Raw genomic sequence first — 27338 nt, forward strand, 5'->3', positions numbered from 1 at the left:
GTGTTATGGTTTTCATCTCTATCAGTTCTTTTAAGATCTTCTCTGCATTGATTATTCTAGTTATCCATTCATCCATTCTTTTTTCAAGGTTTTTAGTTTCTTTGCGCTGGTTATGTAGTTCCTCCTTTAGCTCTGAGAAGTTTGATCAACTGAAGCCTTCCTCTCTCAACTCGTCAAAGTCATTCTCCGTCCAGCTTTGTTCCATTGCTGGCGATGAACTGCATTCCTTTGGAGGGGGAGATGCGCTCTGATTTTTTGAATTTCCAGCTTTTCTGCACTGCTTTTTCCCCATCTTTATGGTTTTATCTACCTTTGGTCTTTGATGATGGTGACATACTGATGGGGTTTTAGTGTGGGTGTCCTTTCTGTTTGTTTGTTTTCCTTCTAACAGTCAGGACCCTCAGCTGTCAGTCTGTTGGAATTTGCTTGAGGTTCACTCCAGACCCTGTTTGCCTGGGTATCAGCAGCGGAGGCTGCAGAAGGTAGAATTTTGCTGAACAGCGAGTGTTGCTGTCTGATTCTTGCTCTGGAAGCTTCGTCTCATGGGTGTACCCCGCCGTGTGAGGTGTGAAGTGTTGGTCTGCACCTAGTGGGGGATGTCTCCCAGTTAGGCTACTCAGGGGTCAGGGACCCACTTGAGCAGGCAGTCTGTCCGTTCTCAGATCTCAACCTCTGTGCTGGGAGATCCACTGCTCTCTTCGAAACTGTCAGACAGGGGCAATTACCTCTGCTGAGGTTTCCGCTGCTTTTTGTTTAGCTATGCCCTGTCCCCAGAGGAGGAGTCTACAGAGGCAGGCTGGCCTCCTTAAGCTGTGGTGGGCTCCACCCAATTCGAACTTCCAGGCGGCTTTTTTTTACCTACTTAAGCCTCAGCAATGGCGGACGCCCCTCCCCCAGCCTCGCTGCCACCTTGCAGTTAGATCTCAGACTGCTGTGCTAGCAATGAGGGAGTCTCCGTGGGCGTGGGACCCTCTGTGCCAGGTGTGGTATATAATCTCCTGGTGTGCCATTTGCTAAGACCCTTGGTAAAGCTCAGTATTAGGGTGGGAGTTACCCGATTTTCCAGGTGTTGTCTCAATTTCCTTTGGCTAGGAAAAGGAATTCCCTTCCCCCTTGCACATCCCAGGTGAGGCAATGCCTCACCCTGCTTCAGCTCTCGCTGGTCGGGCTGCACCCACGGACCAGCACCAACTGTCCGACATGCCCCGGTGAGATGAACCTGGTACCTCAGTTGAAAATGCAGAAATCACCTGTCTTCTGTGTCGCTCACACTGGGAGCTGGAGGCTGGAGCTGTTCCTATTCCTACTTGTCTTTACCGAGAAATTTTATTAGAGACATTAGACACAAAATTTGCCTGATTGAAGTTGTAACAGTTAGGTTATTCCACCACTGGCCTCAAATATGGTAAAGGACATTGATTACTCTATTGAGTTAATTAGTGTTTCCCTAAAACTTATGACCACTTGGAACCTCAGAACTGAGAATGTGATCTTATTTGTAAATTGGGTCTTTGCAGTTGGAATTAGTTAAGATGAATCCATACTGAAATAAGGTAAGCCCCAATCCAATGACCGGTGTCCTGATAAGAGAAAACAGATATACAGAGACAGTAGCAGAAGGAAGATAGCCATGTGAAGAAGAAGACAGGAATTTGAGCAATTCAACTACAAGCCAAGGAATGCTAGGAATTGCCATCTAGAAAGAGGAAAAAAAGAATGCTTTTATATAACCTTCAGAGATATGGCCCTGCCAACACCTTGCTTTTGGAATTGTGGTCTTCTGAACAGCAGAAGAAAAATTCCTGTTGCTTGTAGTCAACCAGTTTGTAGTAATTTGTTGCAGCATGAGTGGGAAACTAATATAGTTACTAATAGACTTTCACAAAGTACTTAGCACAGCACACAGTGACTCCCATGATCTGACCTTTTGTGCTTTGACCAGACTATGTTTAGGCTTCTTGTTCATCATTTATGCTGTTTTCTCAGTTCTGTGCATCTGCACTACCCTCCTACTCCATGTATGAAGCTGCTACTCCTACTTCAAGGTTCTAATGAGGCCTGAATCATCCTAATCAGAATTATTTCTTCACTCTGTCTTTTATAGTATGTTGCTACTACCTCTATCATATGTCTTGTGTCTTTTTGCTTTGTGTTATAGATATTTGTTTAGATATCTGTCTCTCCACTCTAAAGTTCTTTACATCAGGATCTGTTTCTTTTAAAGATTCTCTGTATCAGTAATGAGTGCAGTGATTGGCTTACTGGAGTTCATAACATGTTTGTTAAATAAATGAGTGAGTGAGTGAGAGGCTGAATCAAACTGGTGAATACCTAATACTCATGACTAGGTTAGTAGATAGGTCTACCTTCTCTCCCTATCAGTCACTAGCAGTGAATCTAAAAAGCTCACCATTAGAGATTCATTATTCCCTATTATTGTGGACTAATTATCTCTTGAGAAGCCACAGGTCTGGAAAGAATAACTGTTAAATCCAGGATATTTTCCTGAGAATACATTTATCAACTCAGAGACAAAGAGAAAATGAAAGAACTGGGTCACAAGGAAAAAAAGGAAGGCAAAATGAGCTTTGAAATGAACCTCTGTGCAAGGCTTGGACACAACTCAGGAGCAAGAAAAGGGCCTCCAATTCGATTTTATTTTAAAATCACATTTTAATGTGGAAGGCAGGCAACGATGCTTAGTTATTGCATAATTGTTGCTATTTGACAAGTAGCCCTTTTGTGTGTATCCTATTGCGGGGAGAGGAGAGGAGGTGGATATGTGAATGAATGATAACAGAAAAAGGGTTTGTAGGCTTCCAGGTTCAGGTCTACTGCTTCTGTCCATATTCTAGTTGTGGCTTCCGTCTGTATTTTCCAAGGAAACCATTTATTACAGCAGCCATATTCTGTAAAATCAATTATTTCCCCAAGTCCTGTTTATCCTAATTTCACCTCCTGTTTTGTGGGAAGGACCTCTCTGGCTAGATACTGCAGTTATTTGTGTTTGCTGAGGCAGAGAGAGTGCTTCTGCAGCTGACTAGAAGTGGTGGGACTCTCTCTTCTCCATGAGGTAATGCAGCAGCAGGCCTTCTGTAGAGGCTCTGTGACTAAAAAAGCAGTTTGTCTGGAAACCTCAAGAGAGTACTTGGAGAACCTGGGGTATTAGCCATTATGTCTGGACCCCTCAGGCAGTACTTGGAATTCATCCTTCCCAAATATGTCAACCAATATACTTCCTGGGACATGGTGCAAATTTATTCACATGCCCATTTTCAGGCTTGTTTCAAAATCTTTTTAAATTATTTATGTTTTAATTATACTTTATTACTTTTTAACTAAAAATGTCATTTCCCTTGGGTGAAGAACCCAATGCAATATGAGAAATTTCAAAGAGGCTAAAAAAAAAAAAACAAAAAAAAAAACCTGCATTGGGGACAGCATTTTAATAAAGGCACAGCATGCTATTTAGGACCTGCTCTAATCTGTGAGATAAAATGCCACACAGTAATTTGTGCTTCGCTGGAGCTCAGAGATCAAGTTTGAAGCTGCCACAAAAGGTACTCTTTTGGAAAAAAAAAAAAAGATTTCTAGGAGCTTTTCTTGATCAATTAATTTCTGGCAATATCCATCCAGCAGTTTGTTGTTGTTGTTGGGGAAAAAAAAAAAAAAAACAGCTTTTATTCTTTTCCTCTGGTATTGTGATTAAATCCAAATGATGTTTTAGCAGATCTTTACTCCCACAACTTCAGAGCTATCATTGCAACTACAGTGATTTTATGAAGGGAAGGAAATTCTACCAGTGCCTGTAGCATCAGTCAAAATAAGTTATTTCAAAGGAAAGCAGTGTCTTCAGTGGCTTAACAAGTTCAGTGAATCAGAAATTTTTCCCCTTGTTTCTGGCTGAAATCGCATTTTTGGTCAAATATTCCCCCCCGACCCCCGCCATAAAAAAGGAGGTTCTTATTGCCAGGTTTTTAGCAGGGGAAATGATCTTTTGCAAGAAGTTGTGGAGCTCTGGTTCAGAAGATCTAGCTGAGAGACTTTTCCCCCTCAGCTCCAAAAATATGTTAACTCTGTAATCTCTGGCTTTTGTCTTTGATATGAAATTTTTGAGGTTTTCTTATAGGTATTTCTTCATATTAATTCTCTGTGGGCAAAATATAACTTTGAGTTGATGTTAATTTGGGTGGTAAGGTGTTATGAATGTTTTTCACTGATGTGGCTCTTTGAAGACTTCTGTAAAAAGTTTGATCATTGGCCGGACGTGGTGGCACATGCCTGTAATCCCAGAACTTTGCGGGGCAGAGGCGGGTGGATCACCTGAGGTCAGGAGTTCAGCCTGACCAACATGGAGAAACCCCATCTCTACGAAATACAAAAAATTTGCTGGGTGTGGTGGTGCATGTAATCCCAGCTACTTGGGAGGCTGAGGCAGGAGAATCGCTTGAACCTGGAAACAGAGTTTGCAGTGAGCTGAGATCACGCCATTGCACTCCAGCCTGGGCAATAAGAGCAAAACTCAATCTAAACAAAAAAAAAAAAGAAGTGATCATTAGCAAACACCTGGTATAGTTGTAAAGTTACTCTACTAGGTGCAGGGCATGACCAAGAGGCATCAGCTCCCATGTCTGTCACTCACTGATTACCTCACTGAGGATGGTCTTGGAAAAGACCTTCATTCCTTAGAACTTTGTTAAATTATTTTGTAAAGTGCTGAAACTGGACCAAAAGTGATTTCCCTAATTGCTCTGTGGAACACTGTGATCATTGACATCCTAACACGTGCTCTGCACAACACACAAATACTAAAATAAAGCAAAGCAAAAATTCTCATAGTCAAACAGGTGTGATAAATGTTTCCTAATACATTCCTCTCTTGAAGACCTATGGTTCCTATTAGCATTTTGAAGCCTTATGGATTTACATAGTAAAGAAACTTGTGTAAATCTGTATTCTTCAAACTTAACTGATCATTGTATAAGTCAGTATAGACTAGGCTATGCTGAAATAAAAAAAAACACATGAAAATCTCGTCAGATTAAAATAAGAACGTTTCCCCCTACCCATTATATGTCTAACATAGTTTAACTACCATGGAGAAGAGCTCTTTTTTCATAGCTACTTAGGGATACCAGCTGGTGGAGTAGACACCATAATGAAACTTGCAGGTCATTTTGCTAGTAAGAAAAGAAGTTTAGGGGAGTCTCAAACCAGTCTTTAAAGGTTACCTCCCAAATATGATGCATCTCATTTCCACACACAACTCATTGGTCAGAACTAGTCACATGACTGTGGTCTACTAAGAGGGAGAAAGATAAGAAGAGCCTAGAGGACAGAAAAATTGGATGGCGATGAACAGGACTAATGACTGCAACTGTGGAACTCTTTATTATTGTAAAAGCTATAACTAGCTTGTAGAATTACATTCTGGAAAACTGCAGCAGATGAGTTTCCAGCCCTTCCAGCTCTGAAAGTCTGCAATTTTATGATCCAATTACACAAAACATTTCCCCCTTTGTAAGTTAGTGTGTGTGCTTCTCCAGGAGAAACCAGTTTTTCTTATTTTGAAAACTTGTGGTAAAATATGTGTAACATAAAAGAACACACCTTATTTTATAAGCTAAAGTGTTATATCAGATGAACCTTTGAACTGACTGAAAGAACTTTTAGGAGAGCTGGTTCATATCAAAGCATATCTTCACACCAGTCACTGCACAGAAACCACTTATGTTTTATGTCCAATTGCATACTTTTAGATTAACAGAGAAAAATGAGGGTTGTGTGAGACTAAATCCCATTGAAGACCAGAATCTATGCAATTATCTCTTGGGTGGGTTCAGGGACAATTTGTGAGCCTTTGCTTAGGGGCCTCTCTTCTATCCACTTTCTGTTGCCTGTTAAATTTCCAAATATAAGAGGAAAATGATTTTAAGTTAAGTTTCCAAATATAAGAGGAAATATAAGAGGAAATGATTTTAAGTTTCCAAATATAAGAGGAAAAATGATTCACCTGCTAGAAACGTAATATATATGTATTAGGCAAACTGGCATCCTCTACATTTAAACTATGTGATTACATATATGTGTGTGTGTGTGTGTGTATGTATGTGTGTGTGTGTGTATATATATAGTTGACTATATATATTTAATTAATCTGAAGCCCCCTTCCCAGATCTCCCCACAAAAATGTCTCAGGTGCTGGGAATACAAATAGGTAATGTCCTCACCATCCTTTCTCCCTGTTATTCACCTACTTCTTGTGACTTTTATTTTTGAGCCATAAAATATCTTCATTTTCTAAAGAAATAGGAAAACTGCAGTCTTGCAGAAATGAAAAGCTTGTGTTTAGCATGGTTTAATTTTTTTAGTGTGGGGATACAATTTTTCATGTTTGGGTGAGCTGCTGGCTTGTCTCCAATAAGAGAAGTTCAATTTATCTACAGTTCATTCTGAACGACTGCCTAGTGGGGACCTCGGTGGCCAGGGCAGTATTTAATTTGTCCCAGAACAGCCTGAGGCTATGATAAATTCCCAACCTTCTACCTCTCTCCCCTTAATACACATGTGATTTGTTGACGTGTTTATATAACATTCTGGGAATAGAGGCTGATTTATAAACATTTTGTAATGCAAAATAGATTTGAGCACAGCACTGTGCAAGTCATGGTTTGTGAATTGCTAATAGGCCGCGAGTTTGGCTTAAATATACATCACATCCCGAGACATTAATCAATTCCTAGAGCTGAGTGAACACAAGGCTTGTCCTTCTGGGACACAAGATGCCTATTTTCAAGAAAGGAATTATAATAAGGAGCACATAGGCATTCTAGACCTTGAAGCTCTTAGCAGCAGCATGTCTTTTGTTTCATTTTTGAATGAAAAGCATTTGAAAAAAGAAGCTCGTGGTAGATTCAGTCTGACTTTTTTTTAAAAAAAGGATAAATACAGTGGTTTTACATTTATGTGAAATATCCAATTGTTTGGCTGTTTGTTGATTCCCAAATATTTGGTCCTTGAACAACATAATGAAAAACTCCTCTTCTATGTAAAATCTCTCCAAGGCTGAGCCCATCATGAAAAATTAATGGATTTATGAGTGGGAGAAAATGGAATCTTTTTTTTTTCCTTTTCTCTTTGTGTTTTGTTGTTGCATACTGCTAAAACACTGATGCTTTTTCTTGGTCTATGTTCCAGTATACCAGATTTTTTAAAAATTTCTGTTATATTAAAATACATTTGGCATTCTTGAAGATGCCATATTTACATTTGCAACACCTTTAAAGTGCTTTCTCATATATCCTTTAGTGATCTGTTCAGAAGCATGTGAAAAATCTTATGCACCCTGGTATCCTCTGCATTTTAAAGATGTGATAACAGATTTAGAGTTTAAATTACTAGTCAAGGATATTTAGCTAGGAAGTGGTGGAACTGGGATAGAAAATCAAATATTTGCATTACTAGTTTAGGGCTCTCCCTGATTGTGGTAATTGTTAATGCAATTACTTCCTTGGTTATACATTTTAGATTTTTTTAAATAAAGTGATTCCTCGGGCTTTAAAACTGGTAATGATCTCTCCAATAAAAGTATGTTGCAAAAAATGAAAGTACATTACTAAAATTAAAAAAAAAATGTTATAGAGTACACACTGTATTAAATCTAGAGAATTTAAGAACTTTTGAATTTCCCTTTGGTGTCTTTGTTCCAAGGTCCAATACTCTGGCTAGTTGAGGCCTGACCCAGGGGTGGGAACATTCAGAATTTCTCTATGAAAATCTGTTTTGGGGAACACTTAACCTAGCATGCTAGTTGTTTTCTTCCATATGAAGGGAACTAACTCAGTGATCTGCAGACCTTAGTCTATCTCTTGGGGGACACATTAGGCTATAGCAGGCCCCCATTTCTTCCTTCATCCATTCTTTTAATACATTAATTCATTTGTTCATTGTCCTCCTTCCCTCCCTCATTCCTTCCCATTCTTTCTTTATTCCCGTCTTTCCCTCTCCCCTCCCACTTCCTCTATTTATTCTATTAACATCTTTCTGATATTTTTCTTGCATGTTGGGTTACTTCAATCTAGAGAAGGAGGAGGAGTGACTTATCTGCTTAGTACATTTGAAAAGAGTGAACAGGGTATAGGCGTGCTCAGCTCTTCTACTTTCATCTAGTTTTTGAAATAATCTTCCTGCTCTGCTCCTCCAAGGCTAGGCTCTTCACCTGTGAGGGACAGGAAGGGGGGGCTTATCCTAGTTCCCTGAGGCTGAGATTAGATTGGTAAGTCTGCCTAATTCCCAGATACACACATCAACTGGCCCTCCTCAGCTTTTATCTGTCAAAATTAGATATATGGGCAAGCACCTGTCACTCCTTGGCCTTATTTTTTTAATTTGTTCAAATCCTGGGGATATTACAGACGTGCCATTTATTGAGCGGGCTTAAAGATGTTAATAGCTGTAAACCCAGCATTTGGATATCTTGTGAGCTATATATTTATTTTTAACTTTGGAGCATTTTCTAGACAAATGTATTTCAAAAGCCTGCAATATAGGTAGTAATAATAATAATTGCAGCTGACATCGATGCTGTGGTAAATACTTTACTTGTTTTATCTCATTGAATATTCATTATACGAGTTTTGATGAATCATGTATTATCTTCAGCTTTCAGATAAACAACTGAGATTTGAGTCTTGTATCTTCTCTGAATTAAAATATTTCCCTTTATTGATAAAGCAGCATAAAAATGGTACTGTCTAAAGCAGAAAAGGATAATTGGATGGGGGAGGAGTCTATGCTGTGACCTCAGGATTGAAACTCTCATTGCAAAAAAATATAACTGAGAAAATTATTGCAGTGAAAGAGATCTGACCTAACTGACTCCATCTTCCTTCTGACCTCCAAGCTATCCTCATTCATTCCTGCATATAGGCCAAACTGACTTTGCAAGGAACTTAGTTCATAGTTTAACTTTGAAACAAAGATAGTAACTGCCCTTTGCCACAACAAACCCCCTGCCTGCCTGGGGACTAGACTGCCTGTATAGGACTAACAGAATAGCTACAAGATTAGAAATTATGGTTTAGGAGTCATGGAGCTGAAGGCTGCAAGACTCTGAGCTTCCTCAAATTGTTCCTCAGGGTAGCATCACTATTTTAAAACCTAAGATCAGTGCTTGAGATATTTTGCACACCCTGCACTTAGTGGATCAGCTGGCACCAACCAAATCAATAAACAGGTTCTTCTGTTCTTGCCACCACCTAGGAACTGACTCGGTGCGGGAGGATAGCTTCCACTCCCTATGATTTCATCTTTGATATGACCAATTAGCACTCCCCACTTTCCAACCCCCTACCCACCAAAGTGTACTTAACAACTTCGTCCCCAAATTTTCGGAGAGATTGATTTGAGTAATAACTCCATCTCCCACGTGCTGTGGCCAGCCTCATGTCAGTTAAACTCTTTATTTACTGTGGTCTTTACTTGTGCAGCAGGCAGGAAGAACCTATTGGGCAGTTACAAGTCCCCACTTCAGAAATAAATAACTTATTCCCCAGGCTGTTGTCAAGCTCTGGCTGTCACCCTTCAGCTGTTAACCCTCTTGGGGACAGGCAGCAGGCAGCAGGCAGTAGGCAGTAGTTTGCTCATTCATACTTGCTCTAGACAATGGAGGCCCATTGAAAGCTTTTGCACAAAACTTGTTTGTTCTCCATGACACTGCAGGGCATTTTGCCTACACCATTATTTCCCTTCTTTTACTTTCAGGCCTTCCTTTCATTCATTATTTCTGCTGTAACAAAATACCTGACATGGGGTAATATATAAACAACAGAAATTTATTTCTTACACTTCTGGAGATGGGGAAGTCTATAATCAAAGTGCCAGCACCTTGAGATTCTAATAGAGTCAAGTTTCTCTGCTTTTAAGATGTTACTTTTTTGCTGCATCTTCTGGAGATTAAACACTGTGTCCTTACATGGCAAAAAAAAAAAAAAAAAAAAGCTGAACCCACTCTCTCTAGGCTTTTGTAAGGAACCTAGTTCCATCCATGAGGGCTTCCCCCTCATGACTTAATCATCTCTTAAAGGCCTCTCCTCTTAATGCTATCACATTGGCCATTACATTTTATCACATGAATTTTGGGGGACAAATCAGATCATAGCAGGCCCCAGTTTCTCCCTTCATCCATTCTTTTATACATTCATTCATTTGTTCATTGTCCTCTTTCCTTCCTTTCTGCCCTTCCATTCTTTACTCCCTTCCCTTCCCTCTCTCTCCCCTCCCATTTCTTCTACATATCCTATTAACATCTTTCTGACATTTTTCTTGCCCGTTACTGAAGCCTTCATCTGGATCATTGGCTCTTCCCCCGTCTGCTTTGACTGTCTCAACAACTGCAATTTTGTCTCCTGGTAAATTTAACTCAAGTAATTGCTGGCAGAAAAGCAGCTCTTAAATGTCCGTGTAAGTTATTTCTCACTGGGGCTCTTTTCCCCCCTCAGGTTTATGAGATAATTGGAAATAAATCTGTGAGCATTAAAAAAAGGGAGTGAAAAGATACTAAGATAATTTTATACCAGAATCCATTAGAATCTCTTAGAACTTTTAACTTCTGTATCTGAATATGTGGCTAAATTTCTTCACTACTGTTTATATGTTAAATAATAGTCTTCTGGGATAGATGTTTGAGAATGAAGTATAAGCCACATAGAAACATGTTGTAGACTCAGATTTAACTGTCACAATACATCATAATTCATAAACAGTAAATATTTAATTACTTGACATTGTCAGAAAATGATATATTCTGCTTAATCAAAAATGCTGTTTACTAAAGCTTGCTGAATACTCTAGATATACATTATCAATTTCAAAGACAAATATTAAACTTTTTACTGAAGTAAATATTTTTTTTGATTATTCAAAATGTTTTATCTCTAGATTCAGACTGGTTGGTTTAGGAGCCCAGCACTATTGCATCTTGGAGTGAATATCAAACTTTCTAAGCTTCGTGTATCTAATCTACAAAATGGGGAATATGATAATTTCTAACCTCATGGAATTATGGTACAAACTAAATAGAAATAATTTACATCACATGCTTGGAATGGCTTCAGAGCATATAATAGGTGTGGTGAATTTCAAAGTGGAGCTTAGTTCGCATTCCATTGACAGCTGCTACACTTAGTGATTTACTTCCAATGAATAGGCTATGGAAGTTTTCATGATATGTCATTTCCTGTGCTAGTCATTTCCTGTGTCCTGGTTGCTCTCTTGGGTCATTTGCTCCAGGGAGAAACCAACTGTATGTAACTAGGGCACTTAGCTGCTGAATTGAGAAGCACATGTGGTGAGGAACTAAGGTCTTCAGTAAATAACCAGCAATGAACTGAATCCTGCCAACAACCATGTGAACGAGTTTATAAGCAGACCCTACAGATTTCACATGACTAAACTGTCATCATCTTGACGGCAACCTCATGAGAAACCCGGAGCTAGAACTATCCAGCTTGCCACTTCTGGGCTCATAACCCTCAAAAACTGTGAGAGTTAATATGTATTTGCTGCTTTATGTTTGGGCATTGTTTGTTATACAGCAGCAGATGATGATTAATGTAATAAGCACTTAAGATTTGTTAGTCATTATTATTATTCCTTCACTCTCAGTAGTTGTTTTGAGGCACCTGAGCACACCCATCTTTTAATTCGAGTTCCATAAAGCTCCAGTTGGTTAAAGCTGGACAAATCCTTTTGTGTAAGTGCTTTGACCGGATTTTGAGGTGATTTCTAAATTTAGAACTAGCTATGAGTTAAATGCTCTCACTGTATAAAGAACAGCTTGATAACTTTACTTTCTAGAGCAGGATGATAATTTTAAAGAAACTGACAAAAGATACTACTGCTCAAGTTTCACCGATGTCCAAAATAAAGGGGTGAACATGTGTTCACCTGCTATATATAAGTACACTTCACATGCCACGAGTCTACTTATTCCCCTTGATCAAATGAGAGCCCCAAAGCTCAGAGAATGTAAATCAGTTTCTAAGATGCTACAGGAATAAGACCACAGAATGAGGATTTGGACCTGGTTGTATCTGACTTCAAATCTGATGTTCTGGTTACCTTATGCCTCTGAGGAAGGAAAGATGGGATCAGAGCCCAGATTCAAATTGCATCAGGCAACTCTCTCATAGTTAGACTGTTCTGTTAATGAAGTAGGACTCGTAATCTTGTTCCTAGTAAAGGCCAATGGTTCTGCATGTCCCTGTGTATGCACACACACACACACACACACACACACACACACACACACACACACAATTACAGCTAGACATCACAGGCTTGATCCCAGTGAGACTTTTTCCAATGGTATGTGGAAGGTCTTGATGAAGAATAGAGGAGACCAGATGAGCATATGGATGACTCAGTACAGCCTATCACATTGTTAGGAAATTCAATTTCAGGCCATACTTGCCTTGCTGAGAATGAGTCAGTTGTTCTTTCTCTTCTCTAATACTTCAAGGGTTTACCTGAACAAGGTTGTCATAGGAAATGGAAGAGCATAAAGAATAATGAAAACAGTCCAAGAACAGCATTTTGGCAGGCATCAAACATGGAGTTTAGTGTCATTTCACTATATTCTTCATGAAATAAGATTTTCCAAGAATATATATATTTTTAGCATACAAAGGGGTAAACTGATAGTCTGAACTTATAAATATGTCTCTTTTGGGAGGAAAGGTGCTCTAAATCAGTTTTTAAATAGTGTAGACATTTCAAAGTTCTTTCTGTCTACTAAGGGATTTGAGTGATTCCTTTCCCTCTCTAACAAATGGCTTGGCATTTCTGCTGTATGGATTGTTGTTTATGTTCAAAGTAGGCATCTCAACCACTAATCACTTAAAAAAGAAGGATTCCATCATATCTTACCAAGTCAATACTTGATAATAGTAAAGTTCCAGCTGCTTCCCAGTCACTAGAGGTCTGGTATCTAACCTCTGGAGTATTATTTCTTAAAAGTAAACTCGGAGGCTAGGAAACATGGTCATGTAATTCTAGAAATGATAGCTAGTAACTTTATTTGGGTCAGCTTTACAGTCTTGAGGGAATGGAAGGCTACCACTCAGATGCCTCTTGGCCACTCATGGGTCAGTCTAACCATGAAATACTTTGTTTCAGCAAAGACTAACTGTCTAAGAAAGGATGGCAAAGCTAGCTATTGCCTGTATTTTAAACATCAGGAAACTTCTGGAGTTAGTTCCAGATTACCCATCCCTATTGGGAATCACAAAGAAGAAAACTTGGTAATAGACAGCTGAAAATACATGTATTATCCAAAGAACAGGGCATTTAGGAGAACTGAACATTCCCATTCTTATTTCTTGGCTGAGAGACCTAGAAGCAGACTTTTGGTTTTGAAACAGAATCTGCCAGTTACTTGCCATGTGACCTTAGACAAGCCACTTCCTCTCTCTAAGGCTTCATACTCTCATCTGAAAATCAGAGTGATATTAATAATAATCTCAGAAGTCATCATGAGGTTTTAACAAAATTATATATGTAAAATGATTAAAATAATGCCAGATAGTTGCTACTCAGTCAAAAAAGCAGTTAATAGTAATAACATAATAGCAACATTAACAATTAGTGCTACAAAGTTGTACTTTGTAATTCATCAAACATTTGATGTGCTATAACTCACACCAAAGTTACACTTTGTTGTTACAAAGTTCACTTGCTTTTTGCATTTAGAATTACATATGACAAGTTTGTGTGTGTGTATGTTGTAGTGGTCATGGTGATGATGGTGGAGAGGAATGCTTATATGCTGGCTATTATCTCGTCCCCTACCTGATGCTAATTTAAGAGGCCTTGAGGCAAGGATCTGTTGGCTCTTTATATCTGGCCCAGGCTGCCATGTATATCTGCTCAGGATCTACAACGACCACAGTTAGAAAGACTCTCAGTAATTCAATGGGAATTGAGAGTTGGCTCAAGTTTTACCACATTTTACTTCTCAGTTGCATTGGTCATAGTATACCATCTGCTTCCTGAAACACTTTTCACTTGGCTTTGGGGACATGTTGGCTTCGCTCCCTTGCTACCTCACTCATCACTCCTTCCCATTTCTCCTCATCATCTTAATCTCTTATTTTCAGAGTGTCCTGGGATTTATTTAGGCATTTATTCTCTTCTCTATCCGTAGTCACTCCCTGAGTAATATCATCCATTCTGAGATCTCGTAAAGCCATCTCTGTCCTAATCATTTTAAAATTTGTATCTCTAGCAAAGAACTTGTTCCTGAATTCCAGACTCTTACCCAGCAGCCTACTTGAAATATCCACTTGGATATTTGAGGGGCACTGCAAACTTATCTTGTCCCAAACTAACCTCCTGAATTCCTTCCCTGCTCCTCCTGCACTCTTCCCTATTTCACTGAGTGCCAACTGTCTCCTTACCCTTTTGAGCCCACAAATACTGCAATGTTTAACTCCTTTTGTGCCTTACACTGCACATAAATAATCTATGGAAATTCTGTCAGCTCTGTCTTCAAAATATGAGTGGAATCCAACAGCCTCTCACCATTTCCATGGTTTCTTTCCAAGTCCAAGTTATCTGTAGTTTTATATGTAGATTATTATAATAACCTCTTAATTATCTTTACCTTCTTCACTGACCATATCTTGTCTATTTTCAAGTCAACAGCTACAGTGATCTTTCCAAGGGGTTGAATCTGAGTTTGTCACTCCTTTGTTTTAATTCCTCCAACAGTCTCTCAGCACTCAAAGTCAAGCATTTACAATGGCCCACAGGGCCCTAGTGACCTATTTCTTCTACCTCAGTCTCTTTAACTTCATTTCTCATTCACTCTCTAATTCTGTTGCAATTTAACCTCTTTATCTTCTTTGAGCAAGTGGTCGTACTCTGACCCCACAGGCCCTTTGCACTTAGTGTCCCATCTGCCTGGGACACACACACACACACACATTCTCTTTCTCTCTCTCACTGGATATACTGAATGAAATCATAGGTCCATCTATCTTTCTGCCTTTGCCCTGAACAATATTCTCTCTCTCTCCACATTAAACTTCTCTTAAACTTTTTCCTGCTACAGCATTTAAAACTGCTTGATTTTATAGGAAGATAGAATAAATATTCATTCACACATTCACATACATAGATGAGTTATAATTTATTTTCTCTACTTCTATCAGAATGTAAGCTACATAGATGGTATTTACATTTACATTTTGCTTATTGCTGTATTTCCAGATCTTAGAAAAAATGCTTGACATGAAATAGGTATTTAATGAATATTTGTTGGATGAATACATGAATAAATTAAATCTTCATCAAGCTGAAATTATTCCTACCGGAGGCACTACTCTTGAAAACCTTACCAGTCACAGATTTTTCTCTCATTGCTAAGGACCTTAGACACTCGGTGTATCCTCCTAATTTTACAAGTGAGTATTCAGAGACCCAGAAATAAATAGTGGTTGTCTTAGGCCTTGGAGTAAGTAAGTAAAATATTAAGGTCCAGACTGTCAGTTTCTTAACTCTTACTCAGTATGGTGTTCTGTAGTCTTAAGACATGTCAGAAACCTCCAAAAGAAATTGTAGAGGGCCTAATATTGGTGATAATGTGAATATTATATCAACAGGAAGAAATTCAGGGCTTGACAAGTACACTTGAAACACCAATAAGCAGCAGAGTTCACTGAAAAATTAGGGAAGGAAAAAAATAACAGATGCTGGTGACCTTGTAGAGAAAAGGGAACAATTATACACCATCGGTGGGAATGTAAATTAGTTCAACCATAATGGAAAGCAGTGTGGTGATTCCTCAAAGAGCTAAAAACAGAACTACCATTCAACCCAGCAATTCCTTTACTGTGGGTATACCCAGAGGAATATAAATCATTCTACCATAAAGACACATGCATGCAAATGTTCATTGCATCACTATTCACAATGGCAAAGACATGGAATCAACCAAAATGTTCATCAATGACAGACTGGATAAAGAAAATGTGGGACATATATACCATGGAATACTATATGGCAAGATCTCACCTTCCGTGGGAATATAAATGGAGCTGGAGTCCATTATCCTTAGAAACCTAATGCAGGAACAGAAAACCAAATATCACATGTTCTTACTTATAAGTGGGAGTTTAGTGATGAGAACTCATGGACTCAGAAAAAGGAACAATATACATTGGGGCCTACTTGAGGGTGGAGGGTAAGAGGAGGGAGAAGAACAGAAAAAATAGCTATTCAGTACTAGGCTTAGTACCTGGGTGATGAAATAGTTTGTAAATTAACCCCTTTTACACAAGTTTATGTATATAACAAACCTGCACATGTACCCCTGAACCTAAAATAAAAGTTAAAAAACAAAAATAATAAAATGCAAAATGTGGTTCAAAACAGAAAGGTCATAGAGACTGAAGTAAGGTTTGTTCATTGGCAATTGGTTAATTTGTTCATAATCCACTGCTTATGCCAGTTCCTGTACTAGAGGCTGAAGGACACAGACAAACTGTACTTACTGCACCAGGGGCTGACATTCTTTTCAGTTGGGTGAGTAGGAGATGTGGAACAAGGTGTACTTGAGGACGATTTCACAGAAAAGGTGAGATTTGAATTAAGTCTCAGAAAATAAGTGGACCCCAATAGGTAGAGGAGGAGTGAGGAGGTGGAAAGATAGCGAGCAGCATGGGCAAAGTCATAGTGGTATGATAGTGCATATATTCAGGGACTAAACAGTAGCCAATAGGACAGGAGAGGAAGGCTAGTGGAAGGGGTAAGGAGGAGAGGGAGGACTGGGAAGATGGGCTGAGGCCAGATGGCGCATGGTGAATGGTATCTTAGAGTTTGAACCTCTAAACACCTTGCTGAAGGAGGGTCTCTCTCTCTTTCTCTCTTTCTCATTCTCTTCTCTTCTCTTCTTTCTTTCTTCCTTTCTCTTCCTTCCTTCCTTCCTTCCTTCCTTCCTTTCTTTCAGTTATTTTTTGTTAAAACTCAAAAAGGCCTTTAATGCTATTCTGATACTCCCCCAGCTTTCTTAGATACCAATTTTTCTGTTATTTGCTTCTGGAGATTCTAAGCAAATTTTCAAGTGCTTCTATTATGAGGAAAATAATAAGATTTTTACATTAATATATGTGACAGGCACAGATGAAGTTTAGCAGGACCCAAACCTGGTTTTAATGTACAATGTATAGGCATGTTGTGAGAGAAGATTGTAAGAATAAAAATATATCATGAATTGTACATTCCGATCTGTAATTCTTTTCAGAGAAAGGAATGTATAAATGTATTTATTTATATACCTAAGTCTTAATGCAGAGAACATTTTATTTATATTATAAAAATCCCAGGTGAGGAGCCAACAGAGTAATTTTAAAGTATCAAAGAGGAGTTTAGATGGTATAAATTACATTCAAGGAAAAGATAAGTATTAGATTTTTGTAGCATGATTCTCCTTTACATTACTGTAAAATGAAGGAAAACAATAAAAACTCCCAGAAAGTTCTGAAAAGCCAGTGATTCTTTTTTTAAAAAAGTTGAGTGGTCTGTGTATATTACTGTGATTAATCAAAATGATACAATATTTATTTGCATTTGTCAGGCAAGGTGCTGGAATTTTCTTAGTAGATGTTAGTGAAGATAGGAACACAGTGTAGCAGCAGCACTGTCTCCTTCCTTTTAATTGACAAATAACTACAGAGAGAACAGTCAGAAATTGGAAGAGAGCAGGGAAAGTAGATGAACTCTTCCCAGACGATGCAGGGACCCTGTTAATGGAATTCTGGTCACATAGTCTAGAGCTCAGACCTGCCTTGGTTTAATCAGCTTGCTGAACATTACGGTTGAGTATAGCCATGTTGATCCAGGTCTCTACATACATAATTTATTAACCCCTAAATTAGGTCTTGTTTAATTCTCATTGTTTGACACATTATATTGAAAGCACAATGGTGAGAATATGGTGTTGTATCAGGTTTATGTACGTATGTGCTCTGTATATACTGAAAAAATTACACATAGAGCTCCAGTGTTGACACATATCACCTATCCCAGGCATTTGATGAATACAGAACAATATTGGATATTAAGCAGGATATTGACTTCCTCTATTGTGACAATTATGTGGGCCCAGCTTTGCTGAAAATAAGGCCCATCGACCCTTGCAGAATTGAATAAGTCACAAGGATACAGCCCTTAACACCTTTCCTGGTTGTGAGCAAGGTCTGCACTAATTCATCAAGTCCTGTAGTGAGGGATTCCACAAGAGCTGCTCGTGACAAGCACAACAGAGACAAGTATTTAAAACCCAAGGATTTTGGACACATTGTTTTCAATGCTTTTTGGAAAATTTTGGCAAAAAAATACAATTTTTGTTTCTTTGTTTTCCATCCATGGTCAAAAGAAAGAAATTCAAAAAAAGTGTAAGGAGTTGGAGTGAAAAAGTGTCAGGCAAACCTGAAACACACTCATTTTTATGATATGTGATACTTCGACATTAGCAATTTCATAACCAAACCCAGATTAGGACCAGAGAAAATGCTTGTAATTATATTGCCAGTGAAGTGGCCCCCAAAAATTAAATTTTTTGAATTCCACCCATGATTTTTTACTCTGATTAAAATACAATTAAAATGTTAAGAAAAATTCAAAATTGCTTCACAACTGGTTTTAGAGTGGCAGTGTTCTTTATGTAAAGCATTATGTTTGTCAATAACATACACATTTGGTCTTGTAGTCCTCTTTTCTGATTCCTGACACTGTAAGAGGAGAACCTGGTTTTCTGAGGTGATGATATTTATAGTTTGGCATCATCAAAAAGCAATTCCTTGCTTATTTGGGATTCGAAGCCCAGCCAGGTCTCCCTTGTGACTCATTCAGCATTCATCTGGGGATCTATGCTTGCCTGCCTGTGCAGCGTTCTCATGAATCCTTAATTCCTTTTGAACTCAGCAATGCCAGAGTCACTTTCCATCAACCCGCCCACTCAGCTGAATTGTGCCAGCCTCTTTTGCGCAAAGCATCACACTGCTGTTGTAAGATTGATTGGGTGTTGAGCCACCGCCACAAAGACAAAGGAGGTCAGATTCAGCCCCTGCAGTTTGCTTTTAAGACCTAATATCATCATCATCCTGACTTCCAGAGCTGATGCTGATAAAATTTTCTGGGACCTACCTATGTGTAACCCATGTCTTGTTGAACTAACTTTATTAGCACCTCATCACTGATAATGCAATAACATATTAATGATGTGTTGCTCTCACCCTTTGTCTGCAAAGCAAAAGAATTGAAACTAAAATGACATGGTGAGCCAGATCAGTCTGATGTGTAGCAAACCCTGTATTATGGCATCTTTCTTACTCCCTGACTGCTTTTCTCTGGGATGATAGGGCAGGCATGACTGGAGTGCTGGCCAGACGTCCAACACAGGGTACTGCTCTAAGCTTGGGAGTTTGCAACTCAGGAAACCAGCGTGGCTACTCATAAGGGTCAGAATATGGGCAAGTCAGAGAGCAAGCTCAAATCTAGTCCGTATGTCCATAAGTGAGCATGTAAGTAAAAATTTGTGACCAAGCCAGGGGATCAGGTGTAAGACAGGGAGATGGACTCAGCATAGGCTCAAGGGCAGGGGCAGGGAAGCTGGATTTCAGACAATTATGAAGAAGAGGCTGTTGTGATGGTGGCTTTCTAAAATTAGTTGCCTACAGAGTTGCATGTATTAGGTTGGCCTAGTTTAGAAGCACAAAGTAGGAGGTTGGTAATATGCAAAATACTGGAGAGGTTGAAAACTTACTTAGGTAGTATTGGATTATGTGACTGAGCTCTCCCCAGTGGCTCTTTAGTACCTGGAGCTAGAGATAAGTCAGATGTGGCCCCTGCCTGTGTTCACCATCTGCACAAAGAGACAGAAATGTAAATAAAAATATTATAACACTCACAGGATTGCTGGGATGTAATAGTCTCATTCTACCAAGAAGGTAGTAATTATGGCTGACATTTATTGAAAACTCACTGTATACCACCAGGTACTATGTTGATTGCTTTACCACATTAAATTCTTACAACCATATGAGGCAGTGCTATTATTTCTGTTTTATAGATTAAGCAAATGGAGGGTAAAAGAATTTAAACAATAATCACCCAATGTTGCACAGCTAATTAGTGGTGAAGTCTAACTCTGACTTAGACCTTGACCTCTACATTAGTCTGTTCTGGGAGACACATTTTAAGATGGATGTTGGGAAATATGGAACTTGACAGGAGTGTTAAGAATGGTGTGGAGATGGGAATCCACAATCTATGAACATGTCTCTTCTCAACCCCTTCCAATGAGTCTGCTGAGACTGAACATAAAGGGCTAGAGGGGGAAGTACACACTCTGGCTTCAGGTGTGAATGATGAATGGGTTGTGGCAGACTGTTTCATTTGGTATAGAAGGAAAAGAGATTCATCTGCAGATTCCCAAACCACTTACTTGGCTCTGAGTGCCGGGTTCCTCTGGCACCTCAGCAGAATGTTGGGGTAACTGATACATCTTGGAAAGTTCTGCTAGTGAACAACAACTACAAAGATAAGAGCATCTAAGTCATGTTGATTTAGGAGAAGACATTTAATAGAACTCTCCACATTTGAAGAGTTGTCGTATGCAAGAGAAAACATAAATTTGTCTCTTGTGACTCTAATGAATGCAGCTGAGATCAATGATTAGAAATGATGGGAGGCAGATTGCAACTCAGTAAAAAATTATTTTTCAACAACTAAAGCTAACAAATACAGAAGCTCATGGGAGTGTCAGTTCTTCATCACTAGAGGTATTCACATAGAGACTCTGTCGCCTTCTGTCGAGAGGGGCAGTTTTCAAATTTTAGAATTCATAAGAATAATTTCTGGGCATGGCAGCCAGATTCTGATTCAGGAGGTCCTTGTAGGCATCAAGAATCTCTCCTTTTAATAAGCCAACTAGAGGATTCTGATATGAATGAGAAATAACAATCTGCAGATTGTAAAAGAGATATCTATTTTTAAAGGAGAGGTTAGATTCTATGATGAAGTTTCCATTCAGCACTCTGTCCAGACCATGTTGATCTGTTTCTTCCCAGAGTTCCTGTTGTTTGTATCGTCTTTATCACATAATTTAATACTTGATTATATTTTGTCTCCCTCTTCTAATCGTTTCCCTCATCCCACAAATATTTGCTGATAATTTACCACATGCTGAGCACCATTCTAGGCACTGGAGAGATGTTACAGAGCCAAGCAGACAAAGCAGCCTGACCTTATCCAGCTGATAATTCAGTGAAGGGAGACTTGTAAAACCCGAAATATATCAGGTATTTTGTAAATACTTTCCTCCATACAACCAGATGCAAACTCTTTTGGGAAGAATTCTGTCTTAGTATTTTATATAGTGTCTAGAACAATGCTCTGCAATAGCAGGTACTCAAAAGTATATTTTAAAGCAATGATGGAACAGTAAAATAAGAATACACTTGGAGAAAAACAGCAAAACTTTATATTTTCTGCTATAAATCAGGCTAATCTCAATGGTTTAACTGAGGATTTCTTTGTGCTTTAGGATGGAGAATTTTTGTAAGCCAAAGGACTTTTTTCTACATTAACAGAAAATGTATCCAGAACAAGTGACACAAGCTTCTCAAGTTTTGCAGATCACAGTCTTACAGCAGTAGTGAAAAACTGAAAGACATCCAGAATACAGATGATGAGGGTTCTTAGCACACCACAGTATAAGACAGTGGCCAACAAACTATTTTTTAAAGGGCCAGGTTATTCAATATTTGGGGGCTGTACACTCTCTCTCACAACTAGTCAATTCTGCCATTGTAGTCTAAAAGCAGCTTAGAAAATATGTAATTGAATGGACCTGGTCTAATAAAACTTTATTTACAAAAACAGGTGAAAGGCTGGATGCAGCTCTTAGATCACAGTTTGCAGACTGCTGCTATAAGATAAATAGTTCAAAGAACTGAAGTGTTTAGCCGGGTGTATTAGTCAGTCCATTCTCACATTGCTATAAAGAAATACTTGAAACTGTGTAACTTATAAAGAAAATTGGTTTAATTGGCTCATGGTGCTGCAGGCTGTACAGGGAAGCATAGCAGCATCAGCTTCTGGGAAGGTCTCAGGGAACTTAACAATCATGGTGGAAGGCAGGGAAGGAGCCAGGCACTTCACATGGCCGGAGCAGAAGAGAGATGCAGGGAGGTGCCACACACTTATAAACAACCAGATCTCATGAGAACTCTACAACACTAGAGGGGTAATCTGCCCCCACGATCCAGTCACCTTCTACCAGGCCCCAACTCCAACACTGGGGATTACAATTTGACATGAGACTTGGGTGAGGACATAAATTCAAACCATATCTCTTGAAGAAGACAGAAAGAGAATATCATTACTATTTTTGGATATTTGAATCACTTCCCTGCAGAAGAAGGATTTGACCTATACTAGAAAAAACAGAGGATATATGTCTAATATTTTAATAGAATTCTCCAGATGGTTATGAGTCTAATGAGTTTACCAACACTGGAGGTGTTCAAGCAAATATTAAATGCCCAATTCTTGAGACTGTTCCAGAGCAGGCAAGGGAGTCTGGTGAACAATTTGACTAAATGTCCTTTAAGGTCCTTTTCAACCATGGGATGCTGTCATGAATATGAAGTTTAGTGAACAGAGCAGGGCCTAACACATGCTGAGATTGACATAGAGACACAGGTAAATGATACCCCAGCAATTTCACATGTTAAAATTTATCTGTGGTAAATGAATGAGTGAAAAGCAAGCTCTACTAAATGTTAGGTACCCATATTAATAAGCAGGTTAAAAATAGCCAGATTAAAAACAGTTAACATCAGGTAAATATCATTTTTTTTCAGTTAGCTTGATTTATAGCCTTTTAAGATTATATCTGGATTAAATGGATTGGTCATTCAAAAACTAAGTGGATGTCTCTCAATCACATAGATTAAAAAGAGAGGGAAGACTCCATCCTACCTTTTAGAATTTAAAAATTTTTAATTTTTTATCTTTTGAACTTCCTGTAAAATTTCTTTGTGTGCCTTATGATGTTTTGCATTTATGAAGTTGTAAATGCTAAAACAGCACAAATTCGTTCTCACAAATGGATGTGTAGATCTATAAAATTAATAAACAATGATTTATTGGGAGCCTGTTGCTCCACTGAAGAAACTGAGAACCAGACAGTGCCTGAAGGATGAACATGACAAGGAGCTAAATGGTTTAAAATTTGTGGCTATCCTTAATATGCTACCCATGTGTGCCAATGAGGCAAATCTTCAGTCAGCTTGAGCCTGGTCTCCACCTCCCAGTGGAGGGTCAGAAGGGGTGAGTGATTCCAATCAATATCCAGTTGTTAGAGTAACAGCCATGTCGGTTCTGGATGGCTGACTGGATGAAAACATGTTTGTTCTACTTAATGCGAAAGTGTCTTGTCAAATTAACAGCCATGGTGGCAGGAACAAGCTTGCTTAATGAGTTGGAGTCAGTTCCACAGAGAATCTATCATCAACATGCAACTGAGAGGAATCCCAAACCTCATTACCAGGGTTTATTTGTAGGTAATAACTGAAGGTATGCCATGTACTTACAACAGGATTTGTTTGGTTTTTTGGCAACTCAGTTTGATGGTCTTTATCAAATGTTGCCCTTTTAACTCCTCAAAACTCTGTATGATCATGCTTAGTCTGTGTTTAAACACACTAAGTAAAGTGCAATATTTAAGCAGCTATGTTAAGATGTTTTAGCAAGATAGAATGATTGAAATAACCACGTATTCGACATGCAGGGCAGTGGGGGAAAGGAACTACTCCAGTGAGTGCTTTAACCCTGCACTTCTTGGGGAATATTTAAATACACTTTTCCTCCCTAGAGGTGTGCTGTTGTCCCAAAGCCAGAATCATAAACTGCCTGCCAGATTTAACTCACAGTTAAATTGCATTTGGTCCATATAGTTGTGTTTTAAAATTGAAATGCTTACTATCACTTAGAAAAAAAGAAAATTTCACATGCAGTTCTAGGTGTTTCCTTTCAATGAAATATTCAGAGAAGTCAGCAGCATGGGCCAGCTTTTTGCAGGGCAGTAGTTTTCTGGAGCTGTGTGTTAGTCCATCTTCTCTAGATAGGCTGAGTGTTCTCCATGGTGACTACTGTGCCTGCGTTATTCATTTATGTGACCTAACCAGCCCCTTGAAACATTGAAATTTTCCATCTGTGATTAATAGACTAAATCTTGATTTTCCAATCATACTCATATATGAAAAATGCAGTATTATGGCATTACCATGTACAGATATTGTTAAGGCACTGTTTGCTTCTTTCTTCTTCTAGTCCTCCAGTCCTCTACCAGTGCCTCCCAGTGGCCTAAACCAGCAGGAGCCATATGAAAAAGAAGTCTGGAAGATGCTAGTCCTTCACAGGAGGATACAAGAATGGCAACGAGAAGATCTGAGGACTACGAGATTTAGGACGAACAAATCTAGGAGCCAGAAGATGTACCTGCTAGTAGACGCTATGATCTTAAAAAAGTCTTGAGCTAACGTGACCTTCAGAATTTTTCATCTGTAAAATGAAACATTGGGCTAGACGGTCCCTGAAACTTCTTAAAGTCCACGATTCTATGGTGGAAGGGGTTGGTACAGCTTTGAATTCATTGTCTGTTTATACCTGGCTGAGTTCTCTTGTGACATGTGACTGTCCTTCTTAAGAAACTGAAAGGCAACCAAGTAGCTGATTGTTGAGATACTGAAATGTTTTATGGAATGCAGAGAATACAGCCTACCTGATATAAAGTCTGACAGCAACAACAAAAGTCTTTCTGGGCAACTGTATTTAATAATTAAAACAAAAGGTTTGGAGGAAATATTCAAATTGCCGCTTTAACAGGAGAGTAACCTGTGGTGAGAATGCTTCAACAGTGATATGGACTGGCATTAGAGCTAAAGAATCCCAGCCTGATTTGATAGTGACTCTAGCTGTTTTATGTTCCTCAGGAATCCCAGGATGTCTTTCAAACAAACAAACAAAACAAACAACAACAACGACATATTATCTTCATCACTTATCACAGATGATTTTCCCAGAATTATTGGCTCAAATTTTAGAAGAAATTCTAGAAACTGATTCAACCTAAAATTAAAACCTGCTAGCTCTTCATGTAAATCATGGAATTGCTTGTTTGCTACTGAACCGCATGTTGACATTGAAGTACAGATGTTTGATGATGAATTAATTCCTCTTTGTATAACAGCAACTACATGATAAACCAGGGAAAAAAATGGCAGCATCTTTTATGTCTTCATTTGTTTGAAACAGATAAAAATATTTCATTTTCCTTATTCGATGTCAACTTACATTTTCGAGGGATTTTTAAAGTGCATTAAATTTGTCAAGGTAAAGCAATACTTTAAAGTAAACACACAGTTTGAAATATATCAGTTATGGAGCCAGCTGAGATGTCAATAATTTAGTAGTTTTTCTCTCCGAAAATAGAGAATATTCAGAAGCAGATCCACAAAGTTTCATTTTAACCTTAGCTGGAACATTTTCTTTCCAAAGCTTGAAAATGAATCAAGTTTACTTGTTAAGATGTCCAGCAAATAGCAAGATAAACATAGTAATATACTCAGTTTTAAATATATAAGTTTATATCAATAATATATTTAAAATAGCATACTTTAAGGCTGCTAATGAATATGTGAAGCAAAATGAAAAATGTTAGTTTGCAAGAGAAACTGATTTTATTTAATGACTTATTTTACTTCAGTAAAATCTTGGTTAAGCAGAATAATTGAAAAAAGAAATATCTGAGTAAGCAAAGCTTTGATTTGGCTAGAAAATAAAGTAGATTTTTCTTGCACTTGTAGCCTCACTGTTGAGAATTTTAAGAAATGATTCTCCTTGTTTAAATTCAATTGGCCTTTAATGGGCACATAACACTTGCTGGGCATTACAGTGGGAGGCTGAAAAGAATACCATAAATAAGTAATTCCCCTGGCTCTCAAGGAATTCTTAGACTCAATGAATAGAGTACATTGAACACAAGTGAATTATATATATATATATTTCTAGAATCCTTCAGACTTAAATTCAGTTTCAGAAAAAAAAAAAAAAAAAAGCTCATTTTGAGTTTCGATTTCCATTGCCTTAGCCTGTAGATGGAAGTGGAGAAGAGCAGAGGAAGGATCACTGGCTTTAGAAGAAGTCTTGAGGATGAAACGAAATAATGTGTGTGAATGCTCTTGGCATAATATATGCTACTTTGCTAATATCAACAGCATTAATATTTATTTATTTATTTATTTATTGTATCAGTCACATGGCAGACATTATTATGTTGACTGTCTCCCCGATAAGAGCTTGCAGATGGGAAGGTAGTTGGATGTCACAGACTTTTTCTTGATTAATCAACCAAACATGTATTGTGTATCTATCAGAGTAAGACTGAACCACATAGGTTGAGTCATACAAACCAGGTTGCTCTGCGAACACATCGGAAGGACATCAAAACCAAATGTTGGGTGCCAGAAAGTGATTCCTTAAGGAAACCAATATTTGAAGAATGAGGTGAACGTACCATGTGAATGTGGGTACGTTTTTAGACAGTTGTTTGCAATTTAGAGCAGTTGTTTCTATGAAACAAATGAAGGAATTGTTGGTTTCAGAAACTCAGACATCAGTTAAATTTTGAAGTTAGACCAAAAAAGCCTGTAATTATTTATAAACTGAAATAGAATCCTTCTTTTATATAAAATTTTGTCACAAACTATTGGAATGAGCTTACCTAGTATGCATTCTATATAATAAAATTATTGAGAAATGGAATCTTAGCACCTGTTTGCCAGTGTTAAATGGCAACTAAGGAGCATTTAATTCATCAAAAATGTAGTGAGTTTCTGTTAAATTGATAGAACTGTCAGAGGATGAGGGAATACAAAAGAGATTTCAAAGTTGTCTTTTCCAGGAACTTACAATCTGCTGGGAAAGACATAGATACATACGCACATAACTAAACAATTAGGTTTAAAATAGAATACGTACAAGTGTTATACAGGTGAGTAAAGTATGGAGCATTTAGTTTTACAATATGTTAAGGATTTAGAAGCAATAATAACCTATGAAGATAAACGGTGATAGTTTAATACTGTCTCTAATTCTCCATTTGGCTCTGGATATTTAAAATCACTTAAGCAGAATTGTTTGTATACCTGGATGTCAGAATATTGATTGTCTCTTTCCCCTTCCCATTGGTCTTGCAATAATTTTTTTTT

General features: G+C 38.3%; 1 long non-coding RNA gene across 1 annotated transcript in view; it reads right to left on the reverse strand.

Moving 5' to 3' along the window:
• LOC105508618 overlaps positions 1–27338 on the reverse strand; it is a 54519-nt gene that overhangs the window by 5920 nt on the left and 21261 nt on the right. Inside the window, exon 3 of the long non-coding RNA XR_001001302.1 lies at positions 19826–19924. This is a non-coding gene — a long non-coding RNA (uncharacterized LOC105508618). The remainder of the gene's footprint in view (positions 1–19825; positions 19925–27338) is intronic.

Source organism: Colobus angolensis, unplaced genomic scaffold (genome assembly GCF_000951035.1).
Source record: "Colobus angolensis palliatus isolate OR3802 unplaced genomic scaffold, Cang.pa_1.0 Scaffold164, whole genome shotgun sequence".
Taxonomy (NCBI): domain Eukaryota; kingdom Metazoa; phylum Chordata; class Mammalia; order Primates; family Cercopithecidae; genus Colobus; species Colobus angolensis.